The sequence below is a fragment of the Calidris pugnax genome, unplaced genomic scaffold, assembly GCF_001431845.1.
Source record: "Calidris pugnax isolate Ruff unplaced genomic scaffold, ASM143184v1 scaffold44, whole genome shotgun sequence".
Taxonomy (NCBI): domain Eukaryota; kingdom Metazoa; phylum Chordata; class Aves; order Charadriiformes; family Scolopacidae; genus Calidris; species Calidris pugnax.
The window spans coordinates 50,949,022-50,963,849 of NW_015094506.1; the positions used below are offsets into that span (position 1 = coordinate 50,949,022).

Consider the following 14,828-nt stretch of genomic DNA (forward strand, 5'->3'; position numbering starts at 1 on the left):
ATCAACAAGAACCATTATATTGGAACCAGAGGGAAGCACCTTTTCTCTGCAGACATCCTCAAACCTTTTTATTCATTAGCACACAGGGGTTTCCTTCAGGTCAACCTTGCCCAAAGTAAAGAAAGTTAGTTGCAAGCTATGAAACCAACTATGCCAACTTCATCCTTCTGCTGTAGTGCAAAAAAAAAGACATATATTGATCAGTCTGCTGTAATGATAGACGTTTCACTTCCCTTTCTCCTTTTCTGCTCTCATAAAAGTAATTCAGGAAATATGAAATAGAGACAGAAGAAAAAAGCTCTTTTTTACTGCTAGTGTAATATCTCTGACACTCTTAATGTTTAGAAGTATGTCCAGAAAGGTGAGGGAGTCAGAAATGAAATAGCCAGTCCAAAGAGTAAGCATCCTTTTGAGCAGGGTCAGCAAAGTATTTCCCTTTTATTTCTCTGCAAGGCTTTCTAAAGTAAGCCTTGACAGCCTGCTAAGAATTGATGAAGTAAACCAGTGTTGCTGGACCAGAGGAAGAGGTAGGTGGAAGCATACTTTGAGATTCCACTAAATTGACCTTAAGAGTCCTGGCATCTACCTCACAGTTGTACGACTTGCTTCAGATGCCACCCAAATGGTCACAAATTTCCTTGTCTTCAGACATAGTTGTGAAGCTCATCCTCAGCATTGCTTATTTACATTTTTCCTTCTTCAGCAATAGATCCTTATTGGTCTTAGATACAGGATTAAGGCAATTTCTTTATGATATAGAAAATGTTCAGTGCGATGCATTAAACTGAAAAAGGTTTTGAGGTGCAAAGTGCCAAAAAAAACCCATAAAGGCAAATGGCATTTTTTTTTCTTTGTTACATCAGAAGAAAGATGCCAGAGTTAAAGGGTCAATAAATAGTCCAGGTATAGAAGAAGCACTGAAGGATGTTAAGGCTATAACAGAAAACACAAATTATTTTTTTGCATCAGTGTTCACCATAGCCTTTCTTTACAGGTGACAAGTCTGAGGAACTGCCTCAAATCTAGTTGTCAAGAGCAGGGATATATTAAAAAAAATGATAAAATGAACAATAAAAAATTGCCAGACCCAAGCGATAAAGGGATTCAGATATGAAACTGCTGACCTACTGCCTGTGGTCTGTAACCCACTTCTTAAATCAGCCCTGTTACTAAAGAAATAGAGTATGTCAGGAGTTGTTTAAAAGCATTTGGGGGTGATTTGGTGAAATACAGAAAAATAAATCTTTTCATATCAGAAAAACACTAAGAAAACGATGGTGAGGAATGGTTTTAATCCATGTGAGGAAAAGTCTATTGGGAATATGTTCTTGAAATGGAGAAAGCAATGGTACACATGGCTGCAAGAGCACTTTGGAGTCCATAAGCAAACAGATACAAGTGACCTATATTTTGGATATTTGCAGCATTTTTGAAAAATCTCTTCATAAAAGCTTCTGAAGAAAACTTAGTGAAGACCAAAGGAGATAGATAGAAGATGCCTGAAAATGAGGAAGCAAAGGGTAGGGATTCATGTTCAATTTTCAGTATGAAGGAAGACCCTCCAGTGAGTTCCCCGAATGTCTGTTCTGGGTCCTATGTTGCTTAACATGGTCTGGAAAGATCCAAAAAATGATTGACTAATAAGACATGAGACTGTTACTCATATAGAGAAATATTAAGAATAGTAAAAAGTAAAACAGTTACAAGACACAAAAGGATCTCACAATATTGACGGATTGGACAATAACACTGTAGATGAAAGTCATTGTCAATGAATGTGTAACACTGCAGATGAGACAAAAAATAACCTGAGCTATGTGTATGGTACAATGGACTCTAAATTAACTACAGCTGCTTAGAATAGTTCTCTGAAAATACCAGCTCAGCTGTCAAAATGACAAAGATATGTTAGGAATTATTAGGAAGGAACCACAAAAAAAATAAAGAAAACTAATATGATCTTTATGTCAGTGTAATAATAGATGTTTCTCCCATACTTTGAGGGCTTCAAATGATGTTTTTTTGATCTCAAAAAAAGGTACTGTGAAGCTAAGAGAATACAGAAGGGCAAAAATATGGCCAGAAGCAAATTGTGGCCAAGGAAAACTAAGCAGGCTAGAATTTTTCAGTTCTCATGCAGACGAGGGATATGGCAAAAATCTAAAGCTATGAACAGTGTGAAAAGGATGAGGAAGGAAAAAAATATTTGTGGTTTCTCAGAATACAGTAAATCAGGGTTCTCAGGGAGGCATACAACACAAAAAATTGAAGTGCTTTTCACACAACGCCCAGTTTCGTGAGGGAATTCCTCGCAACAGAGTTTTGTGAAGGCAAACAGAATAATGGGATCAAAAGAAGATTAAAGTCCCTGAAGCACAGGTTACTGGAAGCCAGAAGTGGTATATCAAGAGAAAAAAAAATCTGCTCTGTCCATTCCCCATGCTTTTCTGAACATCTGCTACTGACCATGACTAGACCGAAAACACTGTCCTGGATGGACACTTGGTGTGATCCCATAATACTGTTCTGAGAAAACTATTTCTGTTCCCAGGCTAGGCTCTGATAACTGTCACCACATGAGATGCTTCTTCCAAACCATAATAAAGCTACCAAGGCACAATCCGTTTAGGACCAGTACTTTGGGGATCTTCTCACTCTTCTTTTCCCTCCTGAAACCCTTCCTCCACAATAGTCCAAATCCAGACCTTTTAGAGCATGCTGTAAGGTTAAGTCAGTTGACATAAGGTCATACTACAGTGAGAGAGTTTGATGTTTGTTGCCATTTATTACTTGGAAAATTGATGTTTTTTCCTTTGTTAAGCCTTTGCATGGAAAATTAGGATGTGTAAACAGAATTACTCTCATGTATCCACAGTCAGACTGTCTAGTACTGGTGCACAGCTGGGGTCTTATGGCTACGTAAGAGCCAAGACTGGCAAACCCCTCTACCAGGAAGTCTGAGAAAAATCCACCATCTCTAGCATCTATCTGTGGGTGATCTCATCATTCCCTTATTTGGAAAGCAGGGAGGAAAGACCCACAGAGATACACCCTTATGAAGTTTGAAAATAATATGTATTTGGTGAAGAAACCATAAGAGACAGAGACCAAAGAAAGAGCAAGCCACCTGCCCCCCTGCCATCTAACATGAGTCATGAAAATGGCTTTGCAGGGTGAAAGTATCAATAAGCTTTGGATAATGTATGGTCATTACCCTGCTGATGTCAATTAGTATTTTAAACCAAATTATCTTCACGATTTAATACCAAGTTACTGGAGTCTGTTAGAACTCCAAGAACAATGCCAGTTAGTAGTCTAACTGCTGCACTTTTGCCATCATGAATCTCTGATTATGATGGCTTACAATTCTGCCAAAAATGTAATTGTCAGGATGGACTTATCCATGTTGATTGTCTTTATGCATAATTTCATACAAAAACATTTAGTCACTTAATAATGAGTCTAAGAAAACGATATTGTTCTCCCAGCCAAACTAGAACCCAATAAAACCCAACTGGGAGCACGGACTTCCCACATTTGAAAAATTAGACACTCAGAAGCCACAAACACCTTCAGGTTGTAATGCCTATGTTCCAGCTGTGGAATGGAAATTCAAAGCACCAGCCTTTACTTCAGGAATGCAGTAAAACTAAATGGAAAAAAAATAATTTGCACAACAGTGGATGTTTTGCTGGAGAAGAAATGGACTTTTCTCTCTCTAACACAGGGCAAGAATAGTGCACAGTATAAAAGGCAGAGCCACTGAGCAATGCAGAGAAATCAAACTATTGAAAAGTTCTATTTCTTTAGGGTGCTGAATGTGTCAGGATTCTCTAAAAAAGAAAAAAAGACAATATTAAACCAATTAAATAGGGAGCTGAATTAGGATTCCACTGTCAATGTTAATTCTCATATTTCCTAAATTTAATTTCTTTGCAACCTTAAGTTATTCTCCTAACCACATTTACTGGTGTATAATTTAAATAGAACAAGTTGAAGAAAAACATACAGTGCTTTCAATTTGCTTGTATTTCCTCTCTCTTTTCTTAAATTAAAAAGGACAACGGCATTCTGACAAAAAAAAAAAAAAGCAAAAAAAAGCCATTCAATAAAAGGCTTTAAAACAGCCCAAGTGTTATTTTTGTCTACATCTGCTCAATTATATTTTGTTCTAGTAGCAGCTTTCCAGGCACAGGTATGTCTACCTTGTTGGAAAATGGTTTGTCTTTGTTAAGGGAAAGTCAAGATCCTTAGCTTGTGACTGGTTTGGGATTAGTTTTATTTTTTTTTCCAGTCTTATTTCCAGGAACTCAGTTCCTTTTATTTCAGCTTTCTAACTCTGGACTCACTGTTCCTTTCAGGAGTGCTAATAAAATTAAATGGTTGGGAAAAAAGAAATAATAACAATAATAATAATAAATTAAAAAAAAAAAAAAAGAAAACCAACACCAACAAAAATCCCAGCCAAGATAAAATCCAAAATATCTTTCAGCAGACAAACACAATAAACTTCCTGTTTATAAATTTAGCCATTCATTTTTAACTAGTGGCAAAGCAGAATCTCAGCAGGACATTTTGAGAGTAGTATATCCAGATGGATTCTCAGTGTGAAGGAAGGCTGAAATACGCTCACTGACATAATAAAAACAGGGTTTTCAGGCTTGCGAAATAGTGGCACAGGGTCTGTGAGTAAATTTATTTCACGGGAAGCCCGTATCTTGAGCTAATGGGAAAATGTAGATCTTTTGCCTTGCTCTGTATGTGGTAGGTCATAGATATGATAGGATTATAAAGGAAATGGATCTATGTGCCACAGCCCCTGACAGCACTGTGCTACATTTCTTGGCCCGTGCCCTAATTCAGAGTCACAAGCAATCCTTTCTATCAGGCAGTCAATGCTTTAAGTGGCTCACAGCTTGACTGTGTCGCACAACCCCCAGGGGAAAAGCAAACTTGTCAATAATTCCTAAGCACCTTAAACGAAATATGTAAATGCAGTAATTCCTACAGAGAGGAGGGATGGGGGAAGGGAAAGTACTTACGAAGAAACGTTATTAGGGAATTTTCAGGGGGGAGGAAGGAGTAGTTTGAAGAAGCCAGATTGCTAGCAGCTGAAATACTAATAAAGATAATGATGATGCACAGAATCCTAAAGGTGACTTAAGTCAAAAGCGAAATGTTGTAGATGATTCTAATATCTGGTACCCAATTATTCACATGGCAGGAAAAAGAGATAACTGTCAGGGTTTTGTAGAATGGGGTCATCTACATGTATTAATTCAAAGAATATGTCAGAGACTGGAATGTGCTACTGTGCCCTGTCCTGTCCCCTTATGAGGAAGACCCCTGCTCCTGCTGGGAAAGGCTAGTCTCCTCTCAGAAGGCAAATATCACCTCCTATATCACAGACTTAGGGGAGAACGGAGTGAGAGGATGCAGACTGATGGTGGACTTTGGCTCCAGAGCAATGGAAACTGGAGGTGGTTTAAAGCCTTCTGCACCTATCAGGCTTACACCAGGCAGAGCCTGTGCTATGCTCATCCCTGCACCTGCACAAACTGTGGCAGGATTTTGTCTAGGGAGAGGTTGTGGGGTGCAAGTGGAGTGTGTATACTTGTATATCTGGCAGGAGCCCGGAGAGACCCTTGCCTGTTTGTGTATTTTTACGAAGGAGCCCCACTTGGACGACAGTTGGTTGTCATGTGTGTCCCCAGCAGTATGTTGGAAAACCTGATTTCTGAGAAGGGAGCAGAGGTGGAAAGAGGGCAGCTAGTTCCCACAGTGAAGCCAGACCTTTTCCCCTGCTGTAACCAATGAAGATGAACAACAGCTGCTGGTTTTTTTCCATGGAATGAGGTCTCTTTGCTGAGAAGGGGCAAGGAAACCTTGGGGTTAACTGGAGACACAGCCAACAGGCATAAGCAGGCAGCCAACTGTCTAAAGAGTAAAGAAGAAGAAGGTGAGAAAGGCAGAGGGAAACTGAAGGAAATGGAAAAGTTGGCTGGAGAAAGGGGAGCTAACATGAAGGGACAGGTGGTTACACTCGTGGTCATGGGAGGTGGAAGCAGAGGGGAGGATGCTGCTGCATGTGCACAGTGTTGAATGCAGTCGTCCTTCCATGTGCCATATACTACCATGTGAAACCCGGGGTTTTGTTGTGTTGAACCTTGTACTCAGAGCTTCCACTGTTCTTGTGGCTGAGAAAAGCTCTGGCTGCCCAAGACGTAAGCACATCATGGTATATTCTCCATGTTGGTGCTAGGCCAATATTCCTTCAGTCAACTAAAAAAGTCCTCACTGGACATCTGACAGGAGATAACAGTGTTGCTGCAGTCCCAATGGGTGCCAGAAGAAGCAGCCCTAAGAGACTAAGTGTCGTTAGTAGTAATGTACATAATGACTTTTTGCACTGTGTGTATTGACCTAAAATCTCTTCAAAGCCACTTAACAATGAGAAAAGAAGACACTTGATTTTGATGATGAGCTTCATGATGAAGTTAATCAACCACCGGTGTTACGAGGGAAGAAAGCACATACTTGTCCCAGGAGGAACTCACTAGATTGCCACTTCTTGGTAGAGCACATAATTTCCCATGGTGATTCATGAGGCCCTTTTGTACGACTGAATGACACTCCTTACATGTTTCATACCTGTGGATCTCCCCTAGGAATTACCAGACAGGGACACATGTCCCTCTGAAAGCCCTGTGCCACTGGGCTGTTCCTTTGGAATATGTCAGTGTCACCTACAGTTGGCAGGTAGAGATGAGCCAGTGTGGGGCTTTGCATGACTCTGCATTAGCCACTATGAACTTTTTGCTTTTGTATCTCCAAAGATGGAGACTGCCATGGCCACAGTCTTGTGAAGGCACATCTAGACCTCTGTGCCTACCCAAAAATGGGAGAGTAGCCCTCCTGTTCCATCAAACCAGTGTTTTGCACCCTGAGACTGGCAGACTCCCGAGAGAACATATCATCTCTAGGTGCTGCTGATGTGTGCCCCAGACTCAGTGAGATACACCAGGCTTGGTCTTGTGGTGATGAACACAACTGTTAGTTCAGGACAACTGCCGCAGAATGGGATCGTGCCCAGCCACACACAAAGGCAGCAGCTGCAGAGCTGTTGGAAATCAGGTGACAGGGAGCAATTTGCTAGAAAAAATCTCATTGATCCATGGCCCTATTCCCTGTCCATTTCTATAAGGTCCACAGGAAAGGAGGAAAGATCATAGGCTTCATGAATTATTCAGGTAGGCTGGACCCAATCCATATCTCACTCACTGCCTGTACATGCACACTTGCAATTTTTCTAAAGCTTCGCTTTAGGCTTTAATCTGCAAATAACTTGAGCGTGTCTCAAAACAGCTGCTTACAGGAAGTCAGGGAACCCTGCAAAGTGTTTTGATAGAACAGTATCTTGCCATCAAATGTAAAATTGGAAAGTTCCCACGTTTACTATCTTGAAGCTCATGCTAAAATTCCATGTAAGAAAAAGATACCCATCTGTTTATTTGTGGTGGTAAGCCTGTTAATTAATCACATTTGTGAATTTTATAAAAACAAATTCTTCTGCTTATCAAAGCTTTCTACAAACTCAATTTGGTGTGATGTGGGAACTCAGTTTGAAAGGAATCTGTGTTTTACCTTGTTCTATCTATTATTTCATTGACAGATAATTCACAAAGGCAAAATATTCCTATTTCAGAAACTTTTGATGCTGCTTTGTGTCAGAGAGAGAAGAAAAATAAATACATTTCATAGTAAGACTCCTTCTTTGGATCCAGGTCAAAGACATGGAGTGCTGTTGATTGTTTTCTCAAAGCTGTCCCCTGGCAGAACTCATACTGCCTGATTGCTGTGTCTAACCATGGGTATATCTACAATCAAGCGTAGCATAAGGTGCACAATTTAGTCTCAAGTGAGTAATTTGCCTAATAACACCCAAACACAGCTTGGCACAGAGCTTCACTGAGTTCTTTAGATTGTACCACTGTGTGTGCCTGGAAGTCTTAGCATCTGACTGACTGAAAAGAGATGCCCAGTATGGGACTGTATTTTCACAGCACCCTCTGGATGTAGCACATCCTATCCTAAAAGGAAACTGAGGCACAGTTCTTTCCTCTACAAAAATAAAGTTGGTTCTGCCTGAGTTTTACATTGAAATAAGGTCTCCAGGATCCTGCTTTGCGAAGACTGGGGTAATTTCTCCTGTGGCTAAAATGAGATCCCATTATTCTAGGATAACCAGCTGAGGAACAGCACTGGCAGAAAGTGGGACTGAAAGCCTTGTGCCTTCACCTACAGCTTGGTCAGCTGGTCAGGTTTATTTCCCTACTTCTCAGTAGTCATAAATCAGGTGTAAATGCAAGTAGTAGCATTAGGGACCATTATCAGATATTGCACAGCAGCAGGCATGGAAAAGAATGAATCACCAGTGCCAGGGATGCTTCTCAAAGCAAAGGCATGAATGACCAGGTCAGCTCCTTGCCCCTAAGTGGCCTGCTGCAAATCATACAATACAGCTCAGCCAAATTCCACTTGGTGCCTGTCGTGACCAATTTCATACACAGTGGGTTTTATATCCTAGCCTACCAAAAAATTACTTTCATACTCGCTTGGAGCCATGATTGCTGTGTACAAGGCAATGCAGAATAAGATCCTTCCTTCCACTAGTTTTTCCTGGCAATCAGCCTCTAAGACTGTGGAAAAAAAAAAAAAAAAAGTGTTCCAGACCTGTTTGTCAGATTGTGCTATGATTTAAAAGACATGGGACTGATTTCCTATTCATTCCACTTTACCCTGATGTTATTGCAGTGTCTCATGTGCATTTTAATCCAGTTTACAGTGGGGTAACCCTGAGAGGAACTGGGCTCTCTCATTTTGCTCCCTGCTTAACTTTGAAGTCCTTAATGAAACAGTTTAACATGCACATGTTAGCTAATGTCCTTGGCTTCCAAGGAAAAAAACTATAAAATTAGCCAAGTAGCTCCAGTGTAATGGGTGGATCACAAAAGTAAACAGATGTTAAATAATGTAACATAAAATATTAAAGAGCAGAAACAGATTTTTTTGTTTTATTTCATTTTGCTTTGGCTTAATTCCTCACTGGAACCCAGGCTGCCGGAACAATAGTGGCCCCACGTGAGTTGCTGGATTGCAGCTCCTGGCTGCAGTCCCTTTTTCTTTTGCTTTACCCAAGCACTGATGGTACTTGAGTGAGGAGCTGGGCTGCTGAAGAGTCAGAGGTGGGAAATTCAGTGTCCCAACCAGAGCTGTGATGGAAAGGGAGGTATTGGAATTTTATGGACACCCTCTCCATACTATGCTCTAACAGCAGGAAGCAGCTGCTCACTGTCCCCTGTAGAGAATGAGCAATGAAGCCACATGTAACACCAGCAGTGCCCCATGCAGCACAGCTTAAACGCACCCTCCTTGAGGTCAACACATCCACCCTCACTGACTACTACAGCACGCTCACCTCGTGGTGTTTAATTCTCTTTTTAGGACCACGACCTCCTGTTAGCACTTCAGGGGATGTAAACCTTTGGTTTTCAGATGTAGGTAATACAGAACATGGCTTTCTTTTTCCGTTTGCATCCAGTTTTGCTGGAGTGATCTTTCCTCAGTAACTATTTTTTCTCCTGTCTTCCCATATGGGAGAGTTGGAATATAGAGAGATAACATAGAGAATACAGATAGCATGTATAGAATATGTATGTTTGCTTATATACAGCTATATATAAATACATAGAAGTGTATATTTGATATCTATATCTATGATATATACATATATGTGTGTATATATACACAAAGACATTCTTTTTCTATCAGATGTAGAGCAGAAGCAAATTTATCGAGCCAGCTGGCAGAGAGAAGACAGGAGGATGGCGATACCCCCTGAACTGCCTCGGCTCTCCCGTCTGCTCCCAGTGCCCCCTGCCCGCTCCAGGCTTTTTTGAGGATGCGACAAGTCGCAGCGCCAGAGCGCAGCATCCTCGGAGAGGCGTGTCCCCCCACCGGCCCCGTCCAATCAGGGCGCCGGGGGAGGGATGCTCGGGGCAGGGATGCAGGGTTGCCAGGCGACAGCAGCGTCCCTGTGTCCCGTCCCCCTCCTTTTCCCTCCCTCCCTCCGTGTCCTCCCCCCCGGGACCGGGCTGCGCTCCTGCCCGCGCTGCCGGCGCAGTTAAACAGCCGCGGGGAGCTCCGCGCCGCGCAGCCCCGCAGTGTGTTGGGGCGGGGAGGGGGTAGGGGGAACACAGGGCTCCCTGCCACAGCCCTGCTCCCGGCCGTGCCAGGAGCAAACAGCCAGGCTTCAAAGTTAGAAGTAGAAACGCTGTAAATGAATAAACGGCAGGAATAAGCCTGAGCCAGCCCCTCCGCGCAGCGCCGGCCGCGGAGCGAGAGCCGGGAGGGGCAGCCTGCAAATGCCAGCCGGCTCTCGCTCCTTCTCTTTCCAACTCTAGGTCGCCTCCTAATTTAAAGCTTTGCACCAACCCCCTTTGCCTGGAAAGGAAAGGAAATCTAGAAAGATGCCCTGCTGCGAAAGGGGACCCCAATTAACAGCACGGGCACCAGGCACTGCCTGGCCAAGGAGAGGCAAAGTTGCTGAGAGGAATGGGAAGCGGGTGCTCCAGAGGAGAGGGGAAGGGAAAGGGATGATCGCTTGGTGATTGCAGTCTCTCCCTCCCGTTGCCCCCTTCTCCTCCCTCCCAGCCTTACCCCTGACCGCTTAGGAGGCCTTTGACGAGTTTCCATCAGGATCCGATCCAAGGTGGGTGGGGGGAGAAAGTGTGACTGTTCCCAGAGAAAGCAGCTCAAACAAGTTTGGGTGGTGAGACTCCCCGGTGGATGTTTAACGAGCACATCGGGAGGTCCACGATGCCCAGGAGCAGCTGGAGACCCTCGCTGGGACCCACCTTCATTACACGGTAAGGAGCTGGGCACTGGTATCCCTGCATCCCACATCCCAGTCTCTGCATCCTACGTCTCAGATCCGTGCATCCTGATCCTCACATCCCTGCATCCTGCATCCCAGTCCTCTCATCCCAGTCCTCACATCCCACACCCTGCAGCCTTGATCCCTGCATCCTGGGTCCCTGTAACCTGTACCCCCCCCTCCACATCCCCCCCTCATCCTGCCCTCCGGATGAGATGCAGCCGCTGCCCGGGGGGATTTGCGGGTTCCGCAGCCAGGGGAAAAGTTTAGACTGGGGGTTTGCAAAGAGATTTGCTGACGGGAGTCAGGGGTCAGGAGAAATGGAGTTGGGGGGAGGTGGGGAGAGAGGAGGAAGGGCTGTCACTCCAGCAGAGGACAGGTAAGCTGCAGGAGGACCCCTGTGGTCCACCGCTGGGGGAGTAGGAGGGGGGAGGCGGGCAGAAAGGGGCTGGTTCGCCCATGGCAAAGAAGCTGCATCCAGATGTTACCCAGAGGTTCCTGCTCCCGCAGAGGCAGGCTGTGGGGGTAAGGAGAGGAGATCTTTAGCTCGCTGTTCTATACCCTTCCTTAAGGTTGGGTGGAAAGTGCCAAGCCAGCAGCTGGGAGAGCCGTGCTGGGTACCCAGCTCATCTCCCTGAAGCTGCTGCTGAGAGAGAGGGGGAAAGAGGCAGGGAATGTGAAAGGAACTGGAAGTGCTTTGCTCCTCCTGAGGTGTCTCCCCTGCAGGGACCTGGCTCACTCCAGGATCCTAAAACTGGAAGGCTTCAAAAAGAAAGGAGAAATTAACAGGGATGATAGAGCCAATGTAAACTCTCCCTCATATATGCCTGTATATCTATCTGTCCATGTGAGTATGCATCCAGCTGTATAGGTATATATCTGTGCTTCTAGAGTGGTTTGTGCCTATGTATGTGCCTTGCCTATGTTCCCGTGTCTCTGGGTGTGTATGTGTGTATCTATGCTTGCCTTTTCTTGGGTGCATTTAGATGTGTTATATGGATAAATTTGCAGGAATGTGGTTTTATTCCTAGACAGTGTTTATTTAACTCCGTGTAGACCTGGAGGTGTTTGGGTACATACCTTTCACCTGTGTGTGTGCCAGGCACACGCATCTGCTGAGATACACATGTGGGTGTGAGAAAGTCTATCTCTATGCCAGTGTGTCGGTAGAATTGGGGGGGTGTGTTGGATTTCGAGGGCTTTTACCCCCCAGGTTATTGTAGTGTTTCCATGGATCATTTTACATATGTATCCTGTATTTCAGCAACCTCGATAAAATCCAAGCAATTTTGAAAAACTAGGCATCTTACCGATACTGCAGTGAACTGAACTAAGAATTTGCTGCTAGTTTGTGAGTTCTTTGGCTTTTTCTCAGTTTATGCCACCTGCTGAAGATTATTTTAGTTCATTTCTAAAATAATTTATTCAGCTTTAAAAAATTTCCATTGGAAGACTGTGAAACAGAACAGCCTGGGACACAGACTGGTACCTTTATCAGCTTGCATAAGTATATGTCTCACATTGATTAAATATTCATGAAAACAATTTAAAAACCACACAGCCCACCTGATCAAATACGTCTTTTAGGAAGATTACTTTTTCCATTTTCTTCAAATTCACCTAAATCATTATGACTTCTTCTGCTGTTGTTTATGCTGATAAATGCAAGTATTAGAATAAAATGTAATTTCCCCAGCTATTTTGGGGAAAATTGCACATTGAGCTACTTCTATTCACACTTAGGGTAACAGAAAAATTGCGTGTTTTTAATGTTCACTCTTTGAGTGAAATCAGTAACCCATGCAAATCCATGCAAATCCTTTTTAATAAACTGATTACTTGAAGAGCAATGCAAACTAATTTGTCATTTGCTAGAATATTTCATACTTGAGTTTCTGTGCCTTTTTGATTATTGCTTTCTTTTAAAGAATGATGCGGTCCACTGCTACTCTCAATATTCCTGGAGTCTTGCATTATATATAAAACCTAAAATACACCTCAAAATAGAAAATCCACTTTTTTTTTTTGTTGTTCTGTAACTTAAAAACAAGTAAAATGGCATTGGTATCAAGTACATTAAAACAAGAGTTTTTTCCAGAGCTGATATAGTTTTCTAATCAGTGAATGTTTGTCTGGGTTACTTGTGCTGATGACCTACTTATAAGCTTCTACAAATAAAGTTTTCAGGCTAATGTTGACACCTTATCTAAGAGTAAGATTCTAATTTTATCATTGAAAGAGTGAATCTAAATCAGGAAGCAGGGGTAAAGTATCTTTCTGGGTTCACTTAATGTTTTTATACTTAATCAAATTGTGACGAAGCAAAGTACTACATCAGGCTGGAAAGCCAGAAGAAAAGAAATACGTTACAAATAGAGGTATCATTCAGTTCAGGGTATGCATTACATAAGTGGACCTGAATTTGGAAATGAAAGAAATGTAAGGAGATGTATTTAAAGAAAGAGCTATTTGGATGTTTTCTGCAAATACAACTCTCCCATGGAAGCATCCTACAGAACATAAATTATTCCGAAGTTCACAGAGTCCCATATAGAAAACTATAAGACCTAAGCCACCTGGTGCTAATATCACTTGTGCTGGTGGGCATAAGCAACATTTTACCTTTTAAACCTGGTGGGCTACGTTCTCTATTGGTCTACGGGAATTCGGTTAGGATCACATGAAGTGTTCACCCACCAAGAGTCTGGTTTAGCAGTGTGATTTGGGTATCCAGCCTAAAGCTTTTACAGGGTGTGAGAACCACCTGTGAGGCTGTTGAACTTGCCAACAGCGTCCTGCAGAAGGGACCTCACTCTCTGTTCAGTTTTTAAAAGCTGTTTCCAAAGCCCTATAAAATGTTTATGAGGGTTTCTGCACCTTGTCTCTTCTAACTTGTTGTACTATGGTTACTGATCCGTTCATATGAATTTTTCTGGTTGAAAAATTGCTAGGTGTACTATCAGTCTTAAGATGCCACAGAACACAGAGAAGTTTGACACACTCTGGGATCAGACAGCATTACTGTTTCTGTGTGAATATGTATAACTACAGTAAGCTACATAAGCCCGTGAGAAGACGACCATGTAATATTGACTGGTTTGTTGTTTTTTTTTAATTCTGCTTGATGCTATAAAACTGGCAGCTGGTTTAAAGTTTAATTGAGAACTTAGTCCAGGTCAGAGAGTCAAAGAGAAGATTGCCTTCTTGCTCTCTGCTAGTGTGGAAAAGAAGTTTGTTCTTTGATCCCTGGATGTGTTGTATTTGCAACAGAGGGATACCCACAGCCAGCAAAAAGGGGTGACCAGAGCGATGATGAGTTACCCTGTCCCTGCACCTGGCACAGCTGTAGTGGACCTGGGCTCCAAAGGTGTCAGGGAAGGAGCATAGTCTTTGGCTGGTACCGTCTTCCTAGATCTCTGCCTGTGACAGTTCCTGGCTATGAACTTAATAAGGCCAACTTTCACTGTGATAATCTAGCCCTAAACTGGCAGAAAAATCTGGGACACATTTCATTTTATGAAACTACAGATTGGCTTGAAAATCATGAATTTATTTAAGTAGTAGGAGTAAAATGACAAAAACCCAGGAATTCCTCCTGGGCACAATGATGTCTGGGAACAGCCTCAGTGCAATTGTCAGAAATTTCCACTGAGACAAAATCACAGTTCGTTGTTAGAAGTGTTTTAACTATTACAGATTAGTGCAATTGGTTCTTTTTTTCAGGTAAGCCCTGAATTCAGGGTGTGATCTAAATGAATTTCCTAATTTATCTAGTGTCTTATGAGGCTTTTGAACATTTTATTTAAGGGACGTTCAGCTTTTAAAAAATACTGCAAGGAGTATGCTGTCTTTCTTCTATCTGGCTTTCCAAAGCTATGCAGCAAATAAACAT

General features: G+C 42.6%; 1 protein-coding gene across 8 annotated transcripts in view; it reads left to right on the forward strand.

Moving 5' to 3' along the window:
• The first annotated feature begins 10,211 nt into the window (after positions 1-10,211).
• Positions 10,212-14,828, forward strand: part of GRM3 (glutamate receptor, metabotropic 3) — a 112,451-nt gene continuing 107,834 nt past the window's right edge. For 6 of the 8 annotated variants that reach the window (XM_014964035.1, XM_014964036.1, XM_014964034.1 and 3 more), the window contains exon 1: positions 10,212-10,928. The gene's annotated coding sequence lies outside the window, so the exon portion shown is untranslated. Of the gene's footprint in view, positions 10,929-11,486; positions 11,784-14,828 lie in introns of those variants that run through there. The other 2 variants (XM_014964038.1, XM_014964040.1) reach the window with 1 other exon arrangement.